A 9,321-nucleotide genomic window follows, 5' to 3' on the forward strand; every position below is an offset into this window, starting at 1 on the left:
ATTGGTCTGAATGGAGTCTGTCAGGCCTCAGGGTGTTCTATGCTGTAAAAACAGAGCACATTATACAGCTGTGATGGCCGAGTGGTTAAGGCATTGGACTTGAAATCCAATGGTGTCTCCCTGCGCAAGTTCAAACCCTGCTCACAGTGATTTCTAACTACAGAATAAATAAGAATACAGTTAAGCACTATAGCAAGAACAAATGTATACACTCTTTGTAGTGCATATAACATAAGTGCTAATACGTAATCAGGCACTGCGGGGGATTTTGGACCCAGGATCTCCTGACAGGCACTTTAACCACTGAGCTACAGCGCCCTTTCTACAAGTTTACCTGTCATGCAAGAATACAATGAGCTAGTGAACAGGGTTCCAGCCATCCAGCCATCCTGTCGAGCAGCTCCAGCAGGGGACTCCAAACTTCCCTTTTCCGAGCAACTGGGGGATCCTAAGGCATTCCCAGCTGGACGTTCCTGGACCACCTCCCTAGGGAGATCTTGTGGGTCCTCGTGACTTCAGCTGTCAGCCGCAGCCGCTCCACACCAAATCCGGACCTGGTGGGTGTTGATGCGTGAGCATGGCATTTCTGTTGCATGGCGTTTTCTTGGTCTTTGCATACCAGAAGCGTGTCTGACTAATCAAGAAGTAGTATACTTCATGTTAAACATATTTTCCCAGCACACCCTCTGTTTCCCCAAGCATTCTTTACCTAATATCCAATAATACAATACACAAATCCATCAATCTTTATTTAAAAGAATGCTATCCCATTGTTAGTTAACCGTGAGTGTCCTAGTCTAAAGCCTCTGTCACTATCTTGTGGGGATCATTGGATGCAGCCTGCCCTTCACCAGGCGAGGTCGCTGTTACTGAAGCTTCTATAATGAACCCATTTTCAAACCATTTCCTCTAAGTGGTTCAGTGCTTCACCAAAGCTTCATTTGCCCTTCACTATCAGCACCTAGTCTCTGGACTTTGTAATGCCTTATGTCTACTGTAAAAAATGTAAATTGAGATGAGCCATAATTCATTTTATTTATACCTTTGCTTTTCCTACTGTGGACATGTCAAAATGTCAAAAGTTGGATTGTTTGAAAAGCCCATCTCTACACATCCATATTCCACTCCACAGGGTGGTTAACACGTGCTAGTTGTCCCTTTAAATACCCGTTTATTTTTGTAATTATTGGGTTTTTCTGTATTTAAAAATAAGAAAAAAATCTGTAATGTTAAAAGGAAAATGTATATAAAATTACAGGTTTTTTACAATGGGTCAAGTTCTGACCATCCCTGACCGGGAATTGAAACCGGGCTGCGGGGTGAGAGCGCCGAATCCTAGCCACTAGACCATTCGAAGGTTATTCACATGCGAATTGTTATTGAGATGGAGGCAGATGAAGTGTTTTGACCATCAATGATGACAAAAGTATACATCCGCTGTCGGGGGTCTGATTTAAAGGAAATGGTACTCTTTAAAAATGTGGGGTTCTATCTTTAAATAATGAGGAAGAATTTGACAAATCTCAAAACTAGTCCAGGAGCTTTCTCTTTAAATGTAACACCTGTATCTGTCAAGTCCTGACCATTCCCTGACCGGGAATTGAACCCGGGCCGCGGCGGTGAGAGCGCCAAATCCTAGCCACTAGACAATCAGGGAGTCACATCTCCAGATTTATTTTGTAGATGTGATTTTCCTTTGTGGTAATTTAGCCTTTCTCATCTGTTCTTCTCATTTCAGCTTTTTTCTCCTTTTTCCTCTTACTTTTCTCTTTTTCTTCGTCCCTTCTCGTCCCTTTTGCCTCTTCTTCACCCCCTATAGACCCCAACACGTTCTCACTCCCAAGTCGTAACATGTGGACGCTTGGTCAGGAACCCTTGGCGTAACATTTCAACGTAATGGGCACCCCTCGAAGTAATATTTTAACGTGCAGGGAACTCCTATAGACTTTAATGGAGCCCCGTCCTCGTAAAATATAGACGACAGGGGACCATGACGTTTCAGATCTCGGGGATGACTGGCCCACAATAGGAATAAAAAATAGCATAATAAATGATATGTATATAACATTTAAACACATAGAGAGTGGCAAAATAACAGCTCCTCCATTTTTAACAGCCGTTTTTAGTTTAACGTTGCTCTAAATAAGGTTTTCGCCAGAAGTTTTGGCGGATATTGCGTCAAACTGACGAGCTATAGGCATTATACACTGTCGATAGTAAATAAAAATACACTGTCGATAGTCGATTAATTAATTTATTTTTGTCTTTGCATAGCTTCATTTAAATCTGGTTTAAATGTTTAAATGTTTAAGAAACGCATTTGCCATTATTTCTACGCTGGCATATTTAGTGTTTCCTATGTGGATAGCGGTGCCGCCCAACTAGACGGAGCGGCATCCTTGGCGTCGCGCACCGCTCGGAATAGCCGCCGAGCGCGGCGCTTTCAGCTTTGACTTCATTGCCGCTGACCTATCAAGGCGCGACCAATGGCTGAGCCAAGAAGCAATGATGACGTCCCTGCGCTGGTCGTGCATCTATGCACTGCGCGCCACTCGACGCACAGATCTGCACGCGTTTTCAACTTGGTAAGTAAAATACAGAAGTACAATCCCCACCGCTACCTAGTTAGCTCATAAGTTGTAGTTCAAACCCTTCAACGTGCAGGCTAGCAGTCTAATGGGACGATGAATGATGTAAAGCGTTAATAAAAAATACTAGCGCTCCAACAAGTGAAACCTACAGTAACGTTAGCGGTAAGGTAACGTTAGCTGCTGTTAGCAAATCAAGTGTTTCTTTATGCCTAGCTTATTGCCACATATAACCTCATAACGGGTACAATCATGGTCTCACCTAGCACCTAAGCACTAACTTTGAAAAGCCATCCCTAACTTTGATTGAAAATACTCTAACAGCAGATTAACTGTTTTGACTTTACTATTGTGCTATTCCTGAATTGTCTACAGTAAAATGAACTTGATAAAGCCTGATAAGTTTTCCTACTGCTATTGTCTCTCTTATTCCATCTCAACATGTGCTTAATGTAATTAGCCATAACAGTAGATTTACTAAAATATTGGCCAGATGTGTTGGTGAAGTAGTGGCAGAGAAACAGTAAATTGTTGTTTAGACAGTTACAAATGCAGTTTGTCTAATATTTGTCAGTAAGTTTATAATCACACAGTGTAATAAATCAGTTACTAGTTCATAGTAAGTTTTTACTATGCCTAATTAAGATAATTTTCTCTAAGTTGGCATGGTGGCTTACGGAATTATTTAATTACTTTTTTATAAAGGATAATAATTACAATTCCAGCCACAGATAAATGACATTTTGTTTAAATTAGGCTTTTTGCAATTGCTCAAATTGTATCTTATTTGTGTTTCAAATCAACTTTATTCTTTCTGTACTGAAAGGATTTAAATTAGAGGTTTTCTGAGTAAATGAATAGAGCTGATGTTACTTAATGCTGCCGTGTACTTTTCTGGTTCAGTAAAACCATGAGCTGTTGTTAACAATTAATGCCTTATTTTAATATCACAGTAAAAATAATCCTTATATATTATTCTCATTTGCAGAAATGACAAAACCCAAAATGAAACCGTGCCCTTCCTGCCAGGCTCCAAACAGGCTCAACAGAAAAACCTGTTTTGCCTGCCTTTTCTGCTTCCCATATAAGCAGAAGCAAAAAAAACAACAGGCAAAAGTAAAAAATACCAACTGGGCCTCATCAATTAAAAAAAACAAAAATAATGGCAAGATCTTAGATGCTGCCCAGTTGTCGGTAAGTTTTCATAGTTCTCAAATTGTAAGACGTTGGCTTCCAGATAATTATATAATTGTCACAGTCGCCAGATGGGCAGGAAAATATAGGTGGGTTATAGGGGTGTATGATATGCCTACAAAATGTTTATTGATTTACCTTTATAGTGTTAGTTGTTGCAATTCATTTTCACTGAAATATATATATATTTGATGATTTTTGTTGGGGTCTGTACTAGAGTTGGGCGGTAATACAGTATCCCGTGGGGTCTTAAAAATTGTGATGGTATCAGTTTCAATACTGTCATTAAAAAATGCAATGCACTTATATAGGAGACAAGGATTAAATATTAAATATAATTTATTTAATGCCTAAAAATGCTTATGTGTGATTGTTATCATGTGACAGTGCAGAGGAGAGAGAGGGGGGGAAAGATAGCAAGTGACCTGGTCTGGAAGAAGAACAGGACTTCTGTAGTCTGGCAGCATTTGGGATGCCGCCCTAATGAGAAGGGAGAGGTATTCAGTATCAGTGTTTGGTTTTCACTTTCTGAATGGTGGAGGCACAAGCCAACAGTTTGGTGATGCCGTCTGACCCTCACGTCTTAATTTTAGTTAGTCACACTAATACTGTATACCACGGTAAAATAGGGAGGAGGTTTGACATTATCAAAATTTGGATACCACCCAACTCTAGTCTGTACTAAACAAAATAATTATATTATATAAATATATAAATATAATAATATTTGCCAACTTGTTTTCCTAGGCTTCAGTGTAACATGGTATTGCATAATTTCATATGGATATAACATTTTAACTTTAACAAAAAATTGCAGCTCCTAGGATTTGGATATGGCATCTGACCATATTGTAATTAAAATGATGTTTCAGTTAGTTGGGCAACCCTAGGGGGAGATTAAGGCCTGAACACCCAACTGCACAAGGGTCAGCAAATCAGAATGTCTGTTCTGAGTAGCTGTGTATGTCTGTGTGCATGCAGTCAGTGCATAATTGCAAAAGATTTCCTTTGATAAATGAAGATGAACAAAATGATAAACATCCACATTCACATAGACTACATTTACTTGTCAAAAGAAAAAGTGCCGGCATCAGGGCTGCTACGAACCACGATTCTTCAAAGATATTACAGCTCTAGAGATGGTGCTGTTTATTGTGACTAGAACATAAAGTCTGTACCACCATCTCCTGTGATGCTAACCAGAGGATACATATGCCTTTGTTTTTCTTGCAGGTTTTAAAATTGACAGCTCTTGGATACAAGCCAATCCTTTTTCTTGGTCATCAAGACCGCAAGAGCCAGCTAAGTGGTGACATTATACATTTCTTGAGCCAACAGGGGTTGCTCAAGACATCATAGGAAAGATGAGCAAGCTCTATGAACATCTGCTGAGAAGTAAGTTGTCCTTTGTTTAAGATTAGAAAAAATGGTGCTATGACAAGACAAAGTATACTTTTTCCCCCATAGACATGTGACATTCAACCATATACTATTACTAATATCAACATACATTAACGTGCCTTAGTAAAACTTTAAGACAGCATATTGCAGCACCACAGTGCCTCACCTTATAGAATGCAAGCATCATGTACTAGGCTAAGTCCTTACTGTACTGGCCAAGGTTAGTTAATCTTGGGGAAAATCTGAATGAGAATACTATTGAGTATGATATTAATTGGTAACCCTTGAACAACCTAATACGTTAAGATATGCTGCTACATAAGCTGCTAAAAAAACTTTAAGTATTTTATATGTATTTTGTGTTTACTAATATTCTACCCAGTTTAATTAATATTTAACATTTAACAATTGCAGAATTATTTGCTCCTGAAGATGTTGCAGGCTCCGCAACTGCACCCATCCCAGTTGTTCCAGAGGAGAAGTCAGCAGCACCAGATGCAGATGGAGAATATGTTCTACATCTGGTGCCCGTGTCACCTTCTCACCCTTCTCAGCCTCCTGCTCTCTCTTCTGCCTCCTCTCAGCCTCCTGCTCTCTCTTCAGCCTCCTTTCAGCCCTGCTCTCTCTCTAGCTCTTTCAGCCTCCTGCTCTCTCTTCAGCCTCCTTTCAGCCTCCTGCTCTCTCTTCAGCCTCCTTCAGCCTCCTGCTCTCTCTTCTCTGCCTCCTCTCAGCCTCCTGCTCTCTCTTCTGCCTCCTTTCAGCCTCCTGCTCTCTCTTCTGCCTCCTTCAGCCTCCTGCTCTCTCTTCTGCCTCCTCTCAGCCTCCTGCTCTCTCTTCAGCCTCCTCTCAGCCTCTGCTCTCTCTTCTGCCTCCTCTCAGCCTCCTGCTCTCTCTTCTGCCTCCTTTCAGCCTCCTGCTCTCTCTTCTGCCTCCTTTCAGCCTCCTGCTCTCTCTTCTGCCTCCTCTCAGCCTCCTGCTCTCTCTTCAGCCTCCTTCAGCCTCCTGCTCTCTCTCTGCCTCATCTCAGCCTCCTCCACACACATCGGTCTATGATTCATCTCCCTTTATGCAGCCAGGAGCAGGTGTCACAAGACGACAACAAGCTATTAAACTTAAAATGAAAGGTATTAGCTATAGTAAATAAATTGATATAAAGCTGTCAATGTGCAAAAAGATGAGGTGACCAGAGTCTTACTTGTTATCAGAGGTTAAAGTGGGATTTGGCAAGTGGGGGAACCTTAACATCAAGTGCAGTTTGGAAAAAACATTTGTATTGATTAGTAACTTAAAACATAATTTGATATGTCAATGTAAGCTTGCTACACTTTTGCTATAGTTTTGCTAAATGGGTAGGATCACTGACCTAAAACTAATCAAGTCTAATACAAACCTCATATATTGCTTTGTTTTATTTGTCATTTTTCAGAATGCAGAAAACACCGTCTACAAAAGATATTCCCTTATGAATGCATCGTTGATAGAAGACTTGTTAATGTAAGTACTTTCCCCATTGTTACTTCTGCTCTTTATGCCTTGGTGCAGTCAATAACAACATCAGGAGAAATCTTGCCTCTACCTGCATCCATCTGCATATAAAGGAAGCCACAATATCACAAACACAGCCGCTGATGATATTTGGAGCCAGAGCTGCGCAGATCAGGGTTGAGCTTTAGGACCAAGGTCTTGCATATATACCTGACCAACTCAATCACTAGCAGACCTCATCTGTTATAAGGTGAAACACCCTTTCTGTAGCATTCAAAATTACAGAAACCATCTTTGAGAGAAAATGTATGACTTTGATGTCTTTTATGTGTACTTTGATGTTTGGCCCATGTTCCATCTGCTAACATGAGCTATTTTCATATGAACTCAATGTCCTGGAAATCCAGTACAAACATGGCCCAGAGTTTTACTTGCACGCGTGTAGCACACAACAGGACATTGTACAGGACACATACATTTCACCCAGTTAATGTCCAGACATTGTAATGTGGGAATGCAGCTATGAAGGGAGTGTGATTTATGAACTATGGACATTTAGTGCTATGTGTTACACACTTCCACCAGAAATGTAATTCTTTACCATATGGACCCCGACTGATAGTGTTTCAGTATACTCGAAAACAAAGATGTATACTGTAGCGCATACTTCAATACATTTCAGGAAAATGATTAATAATTTGACATATTGAATTATGCTATAGAAGACAACTGTGCTTTTTCAGAAATGTCCTTAAAAAGTTATTACAACCATTACTTCCTTTTAACTAATTCTAACTTTTGTCTGTCATTTGTTTTAGGGAAAAGAAGAAGTCAAAATAAAGTGGACACCTTGCTCAACATGGTAGGTCCTTTAAACTAGTGTCTTGGACTGGAAACATGTTTATATAGTGACAATACTGTAGTTACAACATCATTATGAATTTGTACATTTGTTAAAGCATGTTCTCAGAAAGACTTTTGTTGTTTATATTGTGGAATTCTGTAAATGTAGCATGAAATTAAGACAGAGGACATGTTCCACGTCACAGCTGAGGTTATTCTTTTAACTTTTATTTTGTGTTTTGTCTTTAATTTACGGACAGTGGCAAAGTGTGGGACGACACCTGGGAGCCAGCCAAAGACTATTCATAGAAGAAGCAGTGTTCCTTGTCCTGTGGAAGCTCCAACTTTGTATAATATCAATCTTGTTTTAAGGAACAGTTTTTATGTGACCTTGACTCAGAACGCATCAATAAAACCATTCAACACTGTTGTAAAACATTGCAAACTGAATTGCATCAAACATAATAATAACTAACGATAAAATCAATAGCTCATTTAAACAAAGCGCACAGGAAATGAAAGAGTACATGTGCTTTGGTTTTGATTATGGTCACTAGACAATTCCTGCATTGACCAGGTAAGTAGATGTAGGTAGAGAATACTAGGCCTTGTCCTGAGAGGAATCTAGCGCACAATATATAAATGCATCACATGCAGAGCAGGGTCAGTGCACAGCAGGTTGGCAGGAATGAACATCTGTAGGGATAGGGCCTTTGGATCAGATGGTAAGACCAGTTCATCCTGCAACTCAGTATCACAGCAGTTCTTGAAATGCACACTTAATTAAATATATTGTTTTGTGTACAGAGGCCTGTTTATCTGTTTTTTTTCTTAATATCTGCACGTTTTTTAAACTAATGTATTTCAAGATGAAGCATCTTTTGTGGCAACAGCACGGTTCTTTCTGCCAGTCAGGCTGCAGCAGAGAAGCTGTATACAAATTTGCAATTATTAGTATTTTAGCCCAATAACCAATGTTTCAATCAACATTTATTCACAGGTGCTATTGCCATGGAAGCTGGATTGCTTTGTTGTTAATTGCTATTTTTAAAACGCTACATCTATCAACATTTATTTCGATGTTGTCATGGTATGCATTTCTTAATTTTAATAATAACAATTCAGTCTTATCACCGGTGAAATTATAACGGTATGCTGTAAGACAGAAGCGGAGCAGGGCGCATTAAAAGCCGACATCCCGAATATCAGAGAATTGGACAGCTATCAGCAGGTCTTTAACGCTAGTATGGCTTCAATGTTCACATATTTAATCAGAGGTTTTGTCACTAGCAACAACACGTTTCTCAGTTTTGTTGCAGTAAGTTATGAACCGTAATATATATTTTTTTTAACAATTAGGTAAGTACTTCGGAAGGGACATAGTACGTACCGCTTGATGACTAGAAAATATACTAATACATAATATTCAAAATATTGATGTTTTTGGCTAACGTTGCATTTGAGGATTCGAACAATAAAGATAATAAAATACAGTTTAATGTATTTGTCTCATGCATTGTTTGCTCGGCCGGCCTGCCGGCGGGAATCTGAAATGGAATGAAGCCCATTCACGGCAGACAGCAGAAACACAGGAGCCGAACGAGTCCAGCCACCCAGCCCTAAAGAACTACAAGTACATTGGCTTTATAACATGTTGTAGGGCTATAGTGGGAGTTGTAGTTTTTAAACATATTGGTATATTTCTCATAAGTAGAAGTTGGCATTGTAGAATTTTGGATGCTATAACAACTGGTCCTATGTGTAGCCCCTACTATAACAGCTGGTCCTATGTGTGTAGCCCCTACTATAA

General features: G+C 39.6%; 2 long non-coding RNA genes and 1 other non-coding gene across 3 annotated transcripts; all 3 read left to right on the plus strand.

Moving 5' to 3' along the window:
* The first annotated feature begins 67 nt into the window (after positions 1 to 67).
* On the plus strand, positions 68 to 149 carry trnas-uga (transfer RNA serine (anticodon UGA)). The gene has a single exon. It is a non-coding gene; the product is annotated as a tRNA-Ser (tRNA).
* A 2,215-nt stretch (positions 150 to 2,364) lies between these two features.
* Positions 2,365 to 5,090, plus strand: LOC116685382 (uncharacterized). Its single transcript, XR_004330947.1, has 3 exons — positions 2,365 to 2,585; positions 3,577 to 3,782; positions 5,016 to 5,090. It is a non-coding gene; the product is annotated as an uncharacterized LOC116685382 (long non-coding RNA).
* Positions 5,091 to 6,215: 1,125 nt separating this feature from the next.
* On the plus strand, positions 6,216 to 7,834 carry LOC116685384 (uncharacterized). Its single transcript, XR_004330948.1, has 3 exons — positions 6,216 to 6,307; positions 6,610 to 6,677; positions 7,772 to 7,834. It is a non-coding gene; the product is annotated as an uncharacterized LOC116685384 (long non-coding RNA).
* Positions 7,835 to 9,321: the final 1,487 nt, after the last annotated feature.

Source organism: Etheostoma spectabile, unplaced genomic scaffold (assembly GCF_008692095.1).
Source record: "Etheostoma spectabile isolate EspeVRDwgs_2016 unplaced genomic scaffold, UIUC_Espe_1.0 scaffold00569793, whole genome shotgun sequence".
In the NCBI taxonomy this organism is placed as follows: Eukaryota; Metazoa; Chordata; class Actinopteri; order Perciformes; family Percidae; genus Etheostoma; species Etheostoma spectabile.